Source organism: Haemaphysalis longicornis, unplaced genomic scaffold (genome assembly GCF_048455015.1).
Source record: "Haemaphysalis longicornis isolate Haplotype H1 unplaced genomic scaffold, Haemaphysalis longicornis Haplotype H1 scaffold_3, whole genome shotgun sequence".
Lineage (NCBI taxonomy): Eukaryota > Metazoa > Arthropoda > Arachnida > Ixodida > Ixodidae > Haemaphysalis > Haemaphysalis longicornis.
This window is the reverse complement of record NW_027526335.1, coordinates 35,720,549-35,739,023: the sequence shown is the minus strand read 5'-3', so window position 1 is coordinate 35,739,023 and position 18,475 is coordinate 35,720,549. Positions and strand designations below refer to the sequence as shown.

At 50.9% G+C, this 18,475-nt stretch overlaps 1 protein-coding gene across 1 annotated transcript in view; it reads left to right on the top strand.

Annotated features, from left to right (window-relative positions):
* Positions 1 to 1,263: 1,263 nt before the first annotated feature.
* Positions 1,264 to 18,475, top strand: part of LOC144174286 (cystinosin-like) — a 38,598-nt gene continuing 21,386 nt past the window's right edge. Inside the window, exon 1 of the mRNA XM_077702897.1 lies at positions 1,264 to 1,515. The gene's annotated coding sequence lies outside the window, so the exon portion shown is untranslated. The remainder of the gene's footprint in view (positions 1,516 to 18,475) is intronic.

The following is an 18,475-nucleotide window of genomic DNA, read 5'->3' as shown; positions in this document are numbered from 1 at the left end:
TTAACATGGGAGGAATAAGGGGGGCACAAAAAGAAATGCAACACAACAGGCACGGTAAAGGAGATAGTGGAAATTCTCGGAGAGAAAGAGAACAACCACGACAACAAAAGTGTGAACCTCCAGATTGAGTGTGGGGAAGGGGACGTAAGAAGATTTCGTGCCGTCTGCTGCGGGGTTGTTCGCTCCTCGTCGCCGCCTCGGTCATGCGCAGGTTGTTTTGTCGTGGATGCATCGCGCAATCGACCACTGCCTGCGGCGCCGCTGAGGCCAGCGAACGTCAGCGCACCTTGTTTTAAATCCCCGCGTACGAAGGGACTTTCCCGGTCTCTGTCACCTTCTTTCTGCGTTGGCTGAGTAAGCACATGTGCTTCACGAATGGGCCCTGGCCTCCGTAGCTCTTTCCTCCGTTACAGCCCTTTTATTGCGGCTGCCGGCCGCTCACGGACCGGCCGAAATTGAGGCGAAAACCACCCCGGAAACGTGAACGCCGGAGATGATTAAAATAAAAAAAAAAGAAATTGTGAGGAGGGGGGAGGTTTCAAGAATCTTGTGACCTCTTCTCCCTCCCTCCATCTCTGCGCATTCCTTACTAGAGAATCGCCAAACTCTCACTGTATGAATATACTACTACAATCGCAGGTGCCGCCGCAGGTGCAGAACGTCGCCGTAAAAAACGTCACCGTAAAGTCAGACCTTTTTGAAGAACAGGAGTGACGCATACCACAAATACTTCAGCTACGCGGCATGTACATGTGAACGAATACCTCCAAAAACTCACTGTGGCGCTGTTTGGCGTTCGGAGACCTCGTGCATTAACATGTGCATAGTACTACATCTGCTACTTAACTCTTAGTATACTAAGAGTAATGCGCCCGTTTTCCCCGAGCTTCCGCCGCCGCCACTGTTTGATGTTGTGCAGGAAGGCTCCCGTAGCACGGAGAAACACACCCCGTACGGCCGAACAGCTGCCACTGCAAGCAACGGCGCATGCGCGCCCAGACTCCGACCGCCCGAAGACGCAGTCTCCCGCACGATATCCGACATTCTGGATTGTCGCGCAACTGTGCTCCCCACAGGCCGCGGGGAAGCCCGTACCGACGCGCCGTGACAGCCCAGGGCTGGTCGTTAAAGGTCGACACGCCAGTGGCGGAAACGTGCTCATGGTGCATTGTCTTCGCTGTTTGCGCGAGAGATGATAAGATGCATCGCCTCTCAAATCGTATCTCATATGGACGAGATAAACGCTGGCGCCCGCGGCACGCTCCCGCGCTCTTCTCCGAGAGCAATGGATAGCGGCGCCGAGTCCCGACCACAAACCTCGAGCGCAGCGCACGGAACTGCGCCTTTCCCAGTCTCCAATGACGCCGACGACGGAGTGCTGCGGGGAGGGCTACGCGACACGTCACGGGACCTGGGGCGGTTCTTCGCGGGGCGTCGGAGCACGCCGCGTGTGCCAGCTGACCGTGCGTCACTTGCGTCTCGTCTCGACTGCCGACTCCGGCGCTGACTGCTCCGGTGAGTGCGACCGCAGATATGTGCATACCATCCCTGGCAGTCAATAACGTCGGCGGCTAGGCAACCGCACTAAGGGGGTTGCCTTAATCGCAGAATTCCGACTGCGAATGCTTTCTCAAGCACCTGCAACTTAATGTCAATGACGAGTACGGTAGAGATACGCAGTAGGCTGTTTCGTTGTACTGCAAGCGCAAAAGCCCTCCTTGCCCGGCGACTTACCGAAAAGGGAATGCGAAAACCGCAGGCTGGACCGCTGGAGTCGAAGCGATGTTCGGGGTCACAGTGCTCGTGTTGAGGAATCAGGGATCAAAAAACGTTTTCAACTTCAGCGTAAAAATGATCCTTGTCAGCGTCGCCGACCCGGAAGGCTTCATAGGAGTTGGTACCCCGCTTAGATGCAGAATTCACTTTGGAAAAACTTCAAAGTTGGATTACCCATCGATTTCTTCGAGACCGCTATAAATTGACAACCGCTATAACTACTCGTATTGAAAGGAAATTATAGTCTAATTCGTAAGCACATGTTCGCAATTTATAAGTAGGGTGGTTCGTTTCAGGGTAACACCCGATGCCACCCGATGTCCCTCAATCTCCTCCGACTCCACCGTCCAGCATTTTTTTTAAACCATCCGTATAAACCAATTTCTCTCTAGAAATGAGCCCGTCATATTGTATTTTTGCTTCCTAATGCGACTGTGTCTGTTGCAAGATACCTCGAGCAGGAAAATGTTTAATGCTTAAATCTCAGAAGATTTTTATATATCTGTGACTGAAAATCGCTTTCCAATGATACATTTACCAGATGTATTACTTCTGCTTTCAAAGTGTGGAGTACTTCACTATCGAATAAGAAATAACACTTCATGGTTAAATAAATCACTGCAGTGATATTCGTGGTCGCGAATGGGGAAATATTCTCAGCGTTATGTTTTAAAGTATTTTTTTTTCTGCCCTCAGGGAATTCACCGTACGTTCAGTCGAGGCCAAAATAATACTCCGAACTTGACGCCTTCAAGAAAATTTATTAATAGCCGATACAAAGACCCGCTGTGCTCAATACTACACGGGTCGCCTAAACCGTACACACTACATGTATCACTTCACTCACTACACCATTCACTACACACACAGTTCACTCCACAGTTCTCCACAGTTCACTAGTACTCACACTATTAGAAGCACAATTACTCTGAAAGACCACTGTAGATCACATCCTCGAAAGTTCACGACAATACGCCAAGATTATTACAACAGTCAATAGGGTAGAATAGACACTTCTATGTGTTTGTTTACCACACGGATAAACCGTGTGGACCACCGCTGAAGGAACAGCTCTTCCCCCAGCGCGGCGAGCTCAGCCTCCAGGTGATCGAACAGACGCGAGCGCATTTTCCGAAGCATTGGAAACATGTACTTTTGCGGCCGCGCTCTGAGAGCCGCAAAGCCGCGCCTTTTCCAGATGATCTGGGCACCAACGCACAGTAAAAACAGAACAAATGCGTCGCGCGACTTTGTGCGTGCGTCGAGCTTGTGTCCAAACATCCGAGATAACAATTTCCAGTAGGTCTTTGCAACCTGGCAATCGAACATCGCATGCTGCAGGGTTTCACGCTGCCCGCACTGTGGGCACCTGTTGGAGGGCGCCACACCCCATTTTGCGATGCGGTCTGCCGTGGGCAGGACCCCCCAGCCGCGTTGCCAGCTGAAATCTCTGACGTCGGCCGGTAAAAATGAGGCCGTCAGCTGCTTCCACCTTACCGCCCTGCTCTTTCGGAGCTGGTCCTGAGTGAGCTGCGTCACTGCGAGGGTTTCGCAAATTTTACTCGGTGGTGTGTTGAAGACGTCAATGTCAGGGAGTTGCGTTCTCAAATTTCTGAACGACTTTATGACGTGCTTATAAAACGGGGGTGGCTGCTCGGCTGAGGGTCCTACCCGCACACCATCGAAAAACAATGCTCGGTCAGTGCCAAGGAAGAACTCACAGAGCTTTCGCCCCGGGTATTCCTCATCACTAGCTAGGTTGAGCAAGTTCCTTATTGCGAGGAGACTACTCATTGTTTCTAAACAGGGGATACTGAAACCGCCCATGTTGCTTGGAAGTCGCAAGCAAGTGCGGGCCACTTTTTCAGTTTTCCCACCCCAGAAAAAGGAGCCGAGCATAGTTCCCAGTTTCCTGAGTGCATGCCGTGGTGGCCGCGCCACCCTCGCTACGTAGTAGTAGGCTGCCGACACACAGGCTTTTATCACATAGCTGCGCTCCTGCAAACAAAGGTCGAAGGATGCAGCTACCGCTAGCCGCGCCTCCGCCTTTCCTTTCAACTGCCTCCATGTCTCATTCGCCACCTCGCCCGACGCGCGAAAGACAACCCCCAACACTTTCACTCGGGCAACCCATTCAATGCCGCCAGGCAGGTCCGACGCGAACGCGCCAAAGCGGAGCGCCTTGCTTTTCCCCCTGTTCAGCTGGGCACCAACCAGACAGCTCGCTGTACTCTGTGAAAAGCCGTAAAAACGCTGCGTAACTGTCTTCGTCTCTTAAGAACAGGGAAACGTCGTCCGCGTACGCCGAGACCTTGACCTGGCCCTGGCCAGGCAACGGGAAGCCGCGTATCGCAGGGGAGTCAATAATTCGACGCAAAAGCGGATCAAGGCATAGAGCGAAGAGGAGGGGCGACAGCGGGCAACCCTGTCTTATTCCACGAGTGACTGGGAAGGGTTCAGTGAGCTGCCCGTTCACAAAAAGCTGCGATGTCACGTCCGTGTACAGTGCCCTCAACCTTGCCACGCAGTCCCGAGGAAAGCCGTAATTTTCCAGAACGGCGAGCAAGTACTGGTGCTCGACCCGATCGAAGGCTTTCGCCTGATCGACCGAGACAAAACAGCCGGAGATGCCCGTCCGCGTGGCAAAGGTGAAGAGGTCTCTAGTTAGTGTCAGCGCCGAGAATATAGTGCGGCCGGGGACGCTACACGTCTGCGCTAAGCTAACTATTTCCGGGAGCGCCATGCCGATGCGTTTAACCAGCACAGACGCTACCAGCTTGTAGTCCGCATTCAGCAGCGTTATCGGCCGGTAGGCATGCGGTTCTGAAGGATCACCGCCGGGCTTAGCTATTAGAACTACCCTCCCCGCGCGAAACGAGTCGGGTTTCCTTCCTTCGGCCAAGAATGCGTTCACCATTTTTAGCATCTGCTCTTTGAGGACCGGGAAAAACACTTTGTAAAACCCGGCCGGGATTCCGTCAGGACCAGGAGCAGAGGAGTCACGCATATCTTTCAGTACTTTCCATAGCTCCTCCGCCGTGACAGGGGCACAGAGACGCTCGTGCCAGTAGCTAGGGACGCTGGGCAGTGCCCCGCAAAAGTTCCCTACGTGATTTTTGAAGCTGTTCTCATCTAGGCAAGCCTTCTCTGAACTGAAAAATTCTTGAAAGTACTGGGCAAACGTCCTGCAGATATCCTCATTATTCGTACTCCGTTCACCATTCGGTGACTGTACGTATGGAACTTGAACACGCGATGCCTGATCTATTGAGCCTGCTTTAACGTGCCTCAAGACAGACGGATCTGAAACTGGGCGCCCCAAAACGAACGCTTTGCTTGCCGCGCGTGACGATTGGCGCAAAAGGCGCTCGTATCGCGCCTTTAGCAGGTCCATGTAGTCTCGCATAGCAAACGTTACAGTATCCGCGTTCTTAACTATTCGAAACCTTCTGAGGGTTTCGTTGAGTTCACGCGTGATGCGAACCTTGCGCTCACGCCCTGCTTGGGTAAGAAGTGTACGCCATCCAGCTTTCAAGCAGTCCCAGTCGGCTTCCCCTTGATGCGTGTTCCTTTCCTCCACTAGAGAAACCCTAATTCCTGCCACGCTAACGGCATCAGTAAGCAAGCATTGATCCATTCGCCACAAATTGGGGTTGGGATCACCTGTATGGGATTTTAGTTTAACCGAAACTGGCACGTGATCTGAAATTCTGGGCGCCTCCTCTGGGAAGGACAACACTTCGCAACTCTCTACCAAGCCACTTAACTCGGGCGGAAAAAGAAATTTGTCTAAACGACTGGCCGATCGACCCCCAGACCATGTTGCAACAAACACGTCTCCGTGCAGATGAACCCACGCATCGCAGAGGCGAAACTGATCCATCAGGTCGCGCAACGCGCTCGCACCTCTATACGGCCTTCCTCGGCCTGGCCCTCTAACGTCTCGCTCGGGGTCAACAACACAGTTAAAATCGCCCACTAGAAAAGTTGGGTAGGCATCCAACAAAAACATGTCTAGCGAACGAAAGAAACTGGCGGAAAGATGGCGCGGTGCAGGCGCATACAAATTAACTGCCCTCACCCGGCGTGAGAACAGGTAAAAATCAATGGCAATTACCCGGCCGTCAAATCCAAAAATTACATGTGCTTTGTCGCGAAGGTAAGCACTCAAAAAGACAACACCAACGCCTGAGGCCATAGAGTCGCTTAGCGAAAAAAAGGCGTGAACTGAAAAACGCTGTTTAAATAATTTAACATCATGCGGGGTGCGAAAATTGCACTCTTGCAAAAAAAGAATATCAACTTTCATTGCTCGCGCAAAATGCATGATCTCTCTCTGCTTGTCAAGGCTGCGGAAGCCTTGAGCATTTAAAGAAAGTAAATGCACTTGCATTAAAGGATATGGTAAATCAGGGCCTTTTTCTGTTGTCAATCCCTTACTCCTCCCCAGCAATCAGCGACGCAGATCACGAGCTCAGCTGGCCTCGTTACACCTTTAAAGGAAGGCGAAGCATACAGCCTCGTGAGGCGCAACCTCCCTGCGTCTCGCGTGCCCAACGCTAAACAAGCACCTAGCGTGGGGCGAGCCCACGACATGCACGTGATGCCGGAACGGAGCAACCGAGGGAGCTGGCAGAGGCCGTGTGCAAAGAAGAACGCTGTCACATGATGTGCATACGGAGGAGGAATGGCGACCAAAATGGCCGTCGAACCCAAAACAAAATCGAACATCAAAATGGCAATGAAAGGAGCATCAATGGGATTTCGTGCTGGCAATCGTTTCAACCAGTGCTTCCCATTTCGCCAGCATAAAACCCCGTGGGCAGGAAAGAATAACACGGCCATCTGACAATGAAGGATGGCTAGACTGGCAACGAAACCCATTGATGCTACCTTCATTTACAAATCAGGACTAGCGTTGGAGGCGGGCAGACACAGTTTCTTACTGAGGTCTGCCGTGTCATCTGAGGGCGTTGACGTCGATAACAGCCGCTTGCTGTCCACTCGTGAGGCACCTAGCAAGTCCCACACCTGATTAATCGGGTTGACCAGACGCGGGTCCTTGCCTTGCGTTGAACAGTCCGGTTCGCTCAGGGGTGCTGGGTCGGTCGAGAGGGAGGCATCCTCGGAGAGTCTAGGGGGGGCGCCATGATGGTCAGCTGCTGTCACATCGCGATGGTAGGGTTTTGCCGCCTCACGACGAATGGGCTTCACGTCTTCCTCGTTGGATGGGGCACGGAGACCACGGCTGCGAGGTCCTCGGGGAAGCTTGGTCGCACGAGTAGAATCCACTGACTTCAGTGGAGCGGGGGCTGTATGAAAGTCAGTAGAGCCACTTTCCTCTGTTTCGATATCCGAAGAGCTTGGCAGCGAAAGGGAAGCATCAGAGGGTGAGCTGCTCTCCGTCGCTGCACTGGGCTGGCTAGTCTGCTCGTCAGATGATGACGTGTCCTTGTCCGGATACGGCAAGGAGGGAGATTCATCCATCGGCGTCTCTTCAACTGTAGCTTTGTCCTGCGACGTGTCATCGTTGGAAGAATGCGCAGGGCTACAGGGGATATCGGCAGGTAGGGCCTGTAGGGGGGTCAAAGTCGCCTGAGGGGTCTCGCTGGTATTTCGGGGCAGTTCGGGAAAGTCGCTTGCCGCCTGCGCGTAAGAACGTGGACGAAGGCAGTCGGCCGTGGCGTGATCTCCCCGACAACGGCGACATCGGGCCGAGCACGAGTTGAACTCGTGGCCGAATGTCTCGCACCGACGGCACCACGGCGTTTTACAGTCTGTGCCGTTGTGACCTTCAAGATCACAACGAGAGCAAACTCTCTTCACGCCCCTGTACTCACACTGCACCTTGTACCCACGCACCGACAGGAAGTTCGGGATGGGCGACTTCATCTCGATGCGTACGAGGCGCATGCCGTTCTCAATGCGCGGCCGACTATTGAAGTTCGGGTACTGAATGCTGAGCACCCGACCGTAAGGCGCTAGGGCTGCCCCCAAGTCTTGGTCGTTCATGTACCACTGAAAACGGTACACGGTTACGTACACAATCTGGGGTCCAATGCATGTAACTGGGCACGAAATGCCATTCACGACGATGGCAGAACGCTCATTCAGGGACTTCGCTGCAGCAGCGGACGTGACCGCGGCACAAAACTTCATGCCTCCTTGGTGTTGGAGACCCTTCAGGCCGTGGGGACCCACGACGTCTTCTATGGCATCGATGATGTCGTCAACAGAGGCGTCTTTCGGCGCATCAAACTTGAAGCACTGTGACTTCGGCACTGGAGGCCGGTAGTGCACGGCTGCGGGCTGAGGAGAGGCCATCTTGGCCACAAGTCAAGGATTAGGCAAGTCCAGAAGGCAGCAGACGTCCAACAACGCGGGAGGGCGGGTAGGGGCTACCCAACGCAAACGTAGGGCCGCCCCGCGAAAACACCGAGAAAATGACGAAACCTCGCCCTCGCTGATCAAGACCGCAATATGCAAAACTAAGCCTCAAGAGAGTGCATCAGAGTGCAAGAGAGTGCACCATGACCACCGAACAGCCCAGCAACTTGACGCACTGTATTGTTCTTGAACTCCCTGTATCCCTCGTAGCACGGACATGAGCACAGCAAGTCGGCCAGCTCCCTCGCTTCTCCCCCACCAAACGGGCCGGTGGTGGTGAGAAACATTTATTGATTTATAGCCTTAGATGCAAGCTAAGGCTGAATTTAAAATAAAAAAGAAGGAAACTGGGGAAAACTAAAAAAAACCCATCATTGAGTCAGTCAGAGGCAAATCGCAGGAGTTTAAAATTTCCGTTTCTGAACGAGCAGAGCGAGGTCAGTGTAGACAGGCTAAATGACAACCCAACATCGGCACTCAGCGAATCAGCAGCACCTGTGGAAGAAGCAACGTGTGGGGAACAAACTGGAAAACCATCTAATAAAACGAAGGCACCAATTGCCAACGTAAGAACATGAAAGTGCCAAGTACGGCGGATCGTATTTGATTGGCTGAGCTTTTCAAACTGATTAACAGAAGTAAAACAAACGACATTCGTGCATATAAGGTGGAAGTGATCGAGGAAACGGGAAGCTTGTAAGCAACTGAGAGAAAGCTAGCCATCGGCAAAGAAAATTGTATGCGCACTCAAACACGAGCAGGGTAACATTACGCACAACTTGGACGAGATAATAAAGGTAGCAGAATGATTCTACACAAGGCTGTATGACAGCAACGTTATACCAGGGGAAACTGCTGAAAGTACAAGCTCAACTTGTGATGTCCCACAAGTAACTGAAGCTGAAGTTGGAAAGGCTCTCAAAGGCATGAAAATATAAAAAGCTGCGGGTGACGACGGCATAACCAGGGTTCTTTTGAAGGAGAGAGGAGATATTGTACCGGAAAAGCTCGCTGTACTATTTTCGGAATGCTTGAAGAATCAAAAAGTGCCCATAGCCTGGAAAAAACGCCAACATTATTGTGATTCATAAGAAGGGAGATCCCAAGGACCTCAAGAACTACAGACCCATCAGCCTACTCTCAGTTGTTTACAAACTTTTTACCAAAGTTGTAGTTAGCTGCTTAAGTGACAGTCTGGATTGCTAACAACCCAGAAAGCAGGCTGGGTTTAGGAAAGGGTACTCAACCATGGATCACATCCATGTCATCAATTAAGTGATTGATACGGCATTTATACATTATGAGAAAGTGCTCGATTCCGTACTCGTTCTAGAAACACTAAAATACTTTTAGCCGTTCTAGAAGCAGCCGTTCTAGAAGCACTAAAGACCAGGGAATAAAGGAAACCTACATAAGACTTCTAGAAGACATATACAGTAATCCCTCGTTAACTCGAACTCGGATATCCCGAAACATCGGTTAAGTCGAAACTTTTTTTTGTCGTGCATTTACCTCCCATAGGCGCCATGTATTTGCCCCCCCCCCCCTTTATCTCAAAACGTGTTTTCGGGGGACCATGGATATCTCGAAATGTTGACAGACAGGACACAAGGCAAAGTCCACTGCAGACAACTGATAAGGTCTCCGTTCTAACGCCTAGCTCCCACTACGCGCCGAACGCGGTCGTGATCGTCAAATTTACGCTGTACGAGGATGATGTCCCCGTTACCGGAATGCTATCCGACGCCTACATCGTTGAGAAAGCTGTGGACGATGCAGCTGGTCATGGGGACGAAGAGGAGCCTCGAAAAGTGCCTACAGCGATAGAAACAAGAAAGTTGCTGCGCCTGCTTCGCAACAAGGTGGAATGTAGCGGTGGCGACCAACAATTGATTCGATGCATTGAGCAGCTCGAGAACGCTTTTCTGGGACCAGATGCGAACGAGAAACAGGCAAACATCACGCAGCTCTTTCTTCGGAAATAATAAAAATTCGTTTTTCCTGCGACCTTTTTCGCTTTCATTACAAAAGCTTCCCTGTGCCGTGGAGTTCTTGTTGCCAGCATTAGCTTTCACTTCAGCGACCTGGCCACAAAATAGTCAGCGTTTCGCTTAACTCGAAACTCCACTCATCTCAAAATTTTCAGCGAATTTTACGAGTTAACGAGGGATTACTGTATTGCTTGTATTCACTGGCGAGGCGCACATGTAGGCAACCATGTGAGTACGCCGTCACTCGTTACGTCGGTCTCCGCGGGATGGCGGTACCTGTCCGTGCTAAGCACATGACTGTGTTGCACGCTAATGAACTCTACCTCACCGAACGCAAAGTATTGCGTCGAGTCCACTGTGAGCGCGATTAATAACATCTCTGTTGACACCACCGTTGAGAATCGGGTTGAAACGGAGCAGACGACGCATATCGGTGTTCTTGTTATGGTTTTTTTTCTTCGGCGGGCGGCCGCAGTGGCCCAAGCCGCGCCATGTCCGTGGCGCGTCGGCCGTTTGCTGTGTCGCCAGGCGAAGAAATTGACAGCTGAACTTTTCAACGAATACCACCTGGAATGGAAGGGCAGGATTACCCTCCACAAACAAAGCGATAAATTTACGATCCGACAGGGAGCAAGACCGGGCGATACCATCACGCCAAAACTATGTATAGAAACTAGACTGGGAAAAAATAGGATCAAGGGTAAACGGGGAATACTTGAGAGCCATTTGAGTGAGACTACAGAACACACGCAAACAATGCTAGAAAAGCTTGTGGGAATCGTGAAGAATCGCGACCCACGATCCCGAGCCAGCGCACGCTTCGGGAGAGACTGGTGCGCTGAAACCGGTCCGGCGCTGCGCTGGTTCGTCGGCGTCCCCCTAGAGATGGCACCACCGATAGGCGCGCGGGCGCGGGCGGCGCGAACGTTTGCGCGCGGGAGTCGGGAGAGTCTCGTCGGAGACCCGGTCGGGGCTGGTTCGGCGGAACATGGCGGCGGTGGAGGGGACATGTATCTCAGGTGGGAACTTTGTCGCGCGCCGTGAGTGCCTACCTCCCGTTCGCGATTACGACGCGGACGGCGTGATTCGTGAACTCCGTCGAGCCTTGTGCTCGCATGCTTTGGGATTCCCCAAATAAACGGCTGTGCTTCGGCACTACTGTCTACTGTGTTCTCGTATCGGCGAACCTCGCTGGGCTGCAGGCATGGGAGCCCGCGTGGTTGACACGCCGGGAGCTAGCGTGGTGGCTTACGCCAGGACTGGCTAGGTCGCCCCGAGGAACCCCTCCCTATCCCACAAACTTCAATCAGAAAGCACGGTACTGGGGCTAACAATAAATATGACAATGTGGGGCTAACGATAGCAATATGAATAAATCTAAATTAATGAGGAATAAGCATGCCAAAAACGTCCTCTTCAGCTTAGGAAATGAAACGCTAGAGGTAAAAAAATATAAATACCTCGGACGGTAGGTTTGTGCTGACCCCAACCACGAGAGAGAAATCCGGCGCAGAATAGGTAAGGGTCGGGGAGCATTTGGCAAGCACCCCAAATAATGAAAAGTGAACTACCTCTGTCACAACCAGGGCATACTGGGGGCGATGACATACCGAGCTGAAACTTGGCACCTTACTAAACAACTAGAAAACAAACTTAGGTCGGCTCAACAGGCTATGGAACGAATAATGTTAGGAATAACACTCAGGGACCAGAAACGAGGAACCTGAATCAGAGAACAAACTAGAGTAGAAAATATTATAGTTGAAATAAGGAAAAAGAAATGGACTTGGGCTGGCAACGTAGTGAGACGAACCGACAACTGGTGGAAAAGTAAAGTAACCGAGTGTATACCTAGAGCTAGAAGAAGGGGAAGGCCATTAATCCTATGGAGGGGTGAAATAAAGAAATTCGGGGATAAACTGTGGACTCGATCAACTCAGGACAGGAGTGGTTGGAGGTCAATTGGAGAGGCGTTCATCCTGCAGTGGACCTGAGTAGGATGATAATGATGGTGGTGGTGGTGATGGTGATGATGATGATATTGCAGAGAGGTAGCTAGAAGAGGGCGCCGTCCCTGGTGGGAAGTGCTCCCGTCACAATACTACGTGGAGTCCCTTCCCTATTCGAGGACCCCGTTGGCCGTGACCACTGAACCAGGGCTTGCTGAGCCGGTAGGTCGCACCGTTCTGGCGCACCTGAGCCGGCCCGTTCCCTCTTCGTTCCATGCGACACAACGCATTTCCACCATATCCGTATTCACGTCGGCGCCTCGCCCTTTCCGCGCTTTATGCGCCCCAGCACAACTGCGACACCGGTCCATGCGGAGCACGAGGTCGCCTCCTATGGGCATCCGTACCGGACAAGGACGCCGACCAGCCCACGCACTGGTTGCCCTCCATCCTGACGTCTGCCGCCACGGTCTCCCGTATATACGAACGCCGCTACCGCCGCCCTGAGCCCTCGCACCCACCACAGCCCCCACCGGCCAATTCATTATCCCTGCAAACTCTGAGCAAGCCCGCCGCAACTTTCTCAGCGGCTGCATTTCATTCCACGCCCTCAGGCTTCTCCAGACGGTCGAGACCCCGCCCCACACCCACATCGCGCCCATGGACCCTAGTTCATGCCTCCCTCCCACGGATGGAGGACTGCGTGCCTGAAGGTCCAACGAGACGAAAGATCCAAGAGCGGATCTTCTGCCTCGATGTACTTCTCGTCTCGTTGCATATCCGGCTCGATTAATTGGACCTCCTGCTTGTAAACTTGAAATCAGGAAACAGGAAGATCTAATATGCTTCGTCGTGCTGGTGCAGTTCAAGCGCACCAAGGAGCATGCGTCAGGGAAGAGGTATATTCTGCCAGCCGAGGAAAATGATGCAGTCAATAGCACGCGCTCTTCGTGTCTCAAGTTGGTTGACGACGACGCTTTACAAAGAGTGGTACCATGCAAGGAACGCGTTCCCATCCTCAACGGCGTTACAGGGATGTTCGTTGTTGTTCTCCTATTCGGCGAGCAGCTTCGTAAAAGATGTGATGGGGTCGCATAATGAGGTTGTTGAAAGGCCCCTCCTGCTCATACGTTTCGGTGTTTCCTATATATACCGTGAAAAATTGGCATAAAATACAGAAAGTTCGTTTGTTTACCTAAAAAATAACGATATCGGGGATACTTTTACAAGTCTTCTCCCGGTGATGCGATCCTCGGCTTCTCTTTTTTTTTTTTTTTTTTTGTTATGGTTCTACGAAGGACCTCTTTCCGAATGCCAGTTCTCTGGTAATTGGAGAGGCGAAAAGTATTTGCTTTTTCCACTAAGTTCGCTACGTCGAACGGGCATGGTGAATGGGCGGCGCACCTATTTGTTTTTGTTAAGGCTAAAGCCCTATGTGTCTCATGTGGGTGTGCCCTTGGACGATCTTGAAGAAGTTGAGCCGAAAGTGGACCCAAAGCTTGAGGACGCGAAACGTACCAAAGATACGACGTGACCGCAAGAGGCCTGGCCGCCGGAACAAAGCATACTAGCCGTGCATTGGGAGTCGAAGAGAGATTTTATTAATAACTAATTCCGGAAGCGCCGGTGTCGTCATTCCTTCTTGTCCGTGTTTTATAGTTCGCGCTTAATTTTCGGCAATGTATGTTCACCAACCGGCTCGACTCTCAATTTTACTAAAACTGCTAAAACGTTTATTCCCTTATTGAAAACATTGTAACACAAGTATTTGTATAAATTAAAATTGTATATGTATTTCCAAACATTAAATTTTAAAGACACGCCGCCCGGCGCCGCGTTGCCGCTGGGTTGCTCTCAGTGTGGCTAACTTACACCCATGCCCAGAATCAAAGGCAAAAACAGGCCCAGTGATGGAGCTTCCTGCTTGTGTTGTACGTTGTTTGACGATTGTGCCTGAGCCAGGGGCGTTTCTTCTGCAGAAATATTCATTTTCAGTTTCCAAAAACGCCAACGGCAGCTTAACAAAAAAGAGCGCGCCCGCGGGAAATCGAACTGCCGACCCCTGCAACCAGAAACCAGGATTCTACCTTCGTCCCTCCCAACAGATGGCGCCTCCGTTCAAAATTGAGTGGGGAATGTAGGGAGACTAAATGTAGAAAAAAAAAACACATAAAGTGGTAACAAAGCCGGCAATTCACTTTTTATTAGCTGGGGACAAGTTTTTAAATACCGGTTTTCATCTCGCATACAGACAAGAGTATGTTGCCGTGTTGCTGTATGTCATGGTTGCCGGCATTATTTCTGAGAGGACCCGAGCGCCCCTGGATTTAAAAATTTCTCTTTAGAAAGTACTAGGGCGCTATCAGCCAATCCGTTTCGCGTTAAGGTGTTTTAATGGATTCCTTTTGATTTGGGATAGAGAACATATACACTCGACAAAAATCGGTTGTCTGTCCCTTTAAAGAAGCAGAGATAATACGCCTCAAACAGGCATTTCTAATAAGACGCATTACGTATCTCTGCAAAACATCAATCCCGCTCAAGCAGAGTTGGCAAAAATTAATTGTCTCATTCGCCGGATATACAAAACGGCATTGCAATTACACCAAAGCACACACAATGCCAGATTGATTTATTTATCATATACTGCCAGCCACCTGTTTGCAGCCAAGGCAGGAGTAGTGGTTACATATTTATGCATTCGGCACTGTGGTGCTGAATGCATAAATGTTTCGCTGTACAGCGAAACATGAAACCGAACAAGGCAGCACAAAGCTTCCTGAGTAGAAACAAACAATCAGAAAAAATTACGCGTAACACACCCGACAATAAGCACTCTTGGTTAGGTACATCCGTCACAAAGTTTTTGGAGTAGAAAAAACAAGCAGAAAAAATCGGAAAGCAGAAAAAAAGAGAAGCAGGTGATTCGAACACCTTGGGACCTACAACAACGCAGAAGAAATATTCGAGGCTCATAGGCTCAATTAACTCAGACGCCTATCGACAACACCCACTGGTCGACAGATCATGCATGGATTAAATCATCGAGCCCCGTTAATACCTGATCCCAAAGTCCCCATTCCCCCCAAGCATTCATGCACACCTCTGCATTCGCCCTCTGCCACGCAACGTGCACCCAGTGCACAACAAAACACGCAGGGAACAGCGAGCACGGGCCTTGACTGATAAATACGCTTCATTAAACCGATCACGCTTTACGTGTACTCTGGGACAACTTTCTGTGGTAATGCAGTCAAGCCTCCTCCATGATAAGGTGGGCGTTCTTTCCTTCATGCCGACGGCCTTCGGCAGCTCGCGTCAGCTCGCCACTTCATTCCCCGCATAGGATTTTCAAGAAGCTTGAGAAGCAAAAGCTGCCCAAACAAACGAAGCAAGTGCTTCGATCAAGCTGTACGCCCAAGTGAGACTGATGCAACCGGGTCCGTCGTTTCCGCAATCCGTTTGGTTCGCCAGTTTGCCGGCGTAAGCGATCAGCTTCGTAGCGTGTGTGCATGCTGCTCTTTCAGTACAGTGCGCCCACGCTATGTAAGTACGCTACACACGTTTTTCAGCCCAGTTTTCAGCTCCAGAAGAGTTTACAAATCAGTGCATGCCGTCAAAACTGCAGCGCTGACAAAATGCATTTCACTTCTGAACGATACTGAGTGCTCCACTCAAAGCATTGGCTTGTGTTTACAAACAAACGAAGCGTGGGGAAGGGGGCCCCAATATGCCTGCACGCTTGGTGATACTGAACCACGCATACTGAACCACGCACGTCATGCGAATAAATGAACTGTATCAAATGCGTATCTGTCACGCCGAAGCTGAAACCGAAACAAGTTTACTGGGAACTACTTTGGTGCAGTAACATAAAACAGTTAGCTACCCCTCCCCTCAGAGCTTTCTCTCCATTGCCACAGAAAGTTGTCCCCGACTATAGATGCGGCAGACGACCGGCATCACGACGCGTACGCTGTGGAGGCCATATTGCGCCCTCATTCCCCACCCCTCAGCTCCCTCATAATACGCACCCGTCGTCCGGCAACAGCAGAGGAAGCAGCAATCGTCCTAGCACTAACGCAACGGCCAACCCCCCACAATCCCCATCTCTGATTCGAAAACGGCCATTTAAAACTTTGTAGAGGCACCATCTCTCCTCAAGCGCTCCAAACTCTTATTGACGCACGGGCTTAAAAAACATCGTGCACCAATACTAAAAGCTTTACAACTACATATCAGTGTCCACAAGTGTCTAGTTCACTTATTTTAGATATCTCACTTGCGCGCTGAAATAAAGAAATAAAACTCTTGCTTGCTAGTCAGCTAGCGCCACCTGGTGAAAACCGGAGAACCAAAATGCTCTTCATGTTTATTTTTTATCTGAAACGCAGGCACTGGTAACCAGGGTAGGCAGACAATACCATGCCGCCCGTGAGCAGGATATCGATTGTTGAGCTTTATCGCTTGCAACAAGGCACGTTTTCAAGCGCATACTTTCTCGAACTCAAGAGCGGCGGATACGGTTACCGCTGACGGCCGCGAGCGCCAGGGTAACCGGCGCCATTCTGCAGCCAAGCTCAGCCTCTTGTAAACTACCACGCCCAGTCATACACGCAAGCCAAGCGGCGATTAAAGATGTCAGATAAGGGGCCGGTGCAGTGCGCGCGCATCCCCGAAACGTCGCTCGTTGCTTCCGGCCGGCGTTCCTATAGACGGCGCCGCGATTCAATTCAGCCACCGCTCGCGTGCTCCGTTTACTTCTGCGCGGGCGTGTACACAGCGCCAAAACGCGCTAGATAAAATACAGAGTACCGTCACTGAGGCACGCAAGTGAGTGACCGCGGCCATTTTGGTGTTTATCAGTGTTGCCAGATTGCCGCTCCTGTGGCCTCACCACTAGCTTTGACGTGGTCATCTGTAAACAACAGTGCCGAAGACGCAGCAACACGGCATCTTCGGACACACTTCTGCAGCTGAAATGCTGCGAAGCGCGTTATCTTTGATTCGCACTCGGAAGGACGCCAGTTGCGCGCAGCCGCAGAGCAGGGAGGACAAGCTGAGACTACCACAGTTGCCCGACAGAAAACGCATAAACAACAAAATGGCGGTGCCTATGAACCGTCGCAGTGTAAACAAATGTCACGTGATGCGAACTGACCAATGATCACGGCGGCGGCACGGAACAATATAAGAAAAGAGTGGAGATAATCTGTAACCCTATCTAGTGACACTAGATAGGCCATAACTCTGCTCCGAACGAACTCTGCGCCGAATTTTTCGTCGTGATTTGGATCGGCTGTGACAGCTTGTCCAAAACATTCGCATTCTTCCTCACCCCTTTAAGTATATCTTCAGGGCAAAGGTGAGACTTTCTGTGTGTCTGTTTAATGTTACTTTAAATTTCTTCACGGAGCTTCCTGAGTGCAGGTCCTAAATCATTCTTGCAGATTTTTTTCAGTCTCACATAACAAGAAAAAAAATCGCTCGCAAGTCTCAAGAGAATGAAATATTCTGAATTTACTGACACCCTGGCTCCACCCAGTCAAGCTTCCCGAATTCTCTCTCCAGATAGGGTGCAAACAATTTTGGAGACATCGTGTCTCCTTTTTTCATGCCCTTCTTGATCGGGAACTTTTCACTCATTTATTTGGTCAAGGATTGTCCTGCCCATGCATCCCGTGAATATGCAAGCCCCATGCTATCCCTGGTCTTTCAACGTTTCGAGTACTGGGGGGGAAGGGGGGGGGGGTCTACAGGGTAAGATGCCATGTAAAGCGGCTTTTTATACTCCGAGAGTTTCTTTGTCATCTGGCTAATGACATGAATGTGACCAAATGTTGAGCAGGCCTTCCTAAATCCATCCTGCTCTCGGTGGTAAATCCGGGCCGTTGTTTGAATAGCGAGCAATAAGCTCTGTAAACAACTTCTATACTACAGAGAATACGCTGATACAGTGGTACTTAACCGTGAGTGTTCCGGGGACTTCTTCTGGGCTGGCGAAAGTGATGGAGGAGTCCAGGATAGCATGTATTGAACCGTATCATAATGTCAAACAATTTCCCTACGCAGCTAACGTAACCCACGCAAATTCAACGTCCGCCTTTTGAGGCAGAGTATTGTGCTGATGTACGCCGTATTGTCAAGCGATTTGCTCTAACATCCGCCTAAACTTTGAAATGCTGCCTTTTTGCGTGTCTGGCTTTCTTGCATAGCTTGAACGTTGTGCAAAAAGCCGACGTTTGAACAAATGTTCTACGCGGAGAAAACTTAAGCCGCATGTCTAGCAGAGAAGCCACATTCTTGCATTGGCAGCAAGGATGGGCGAAGCGGAGAAATGAGGGGGTTTGGGAGGCGGCTTCGGGCACCCTT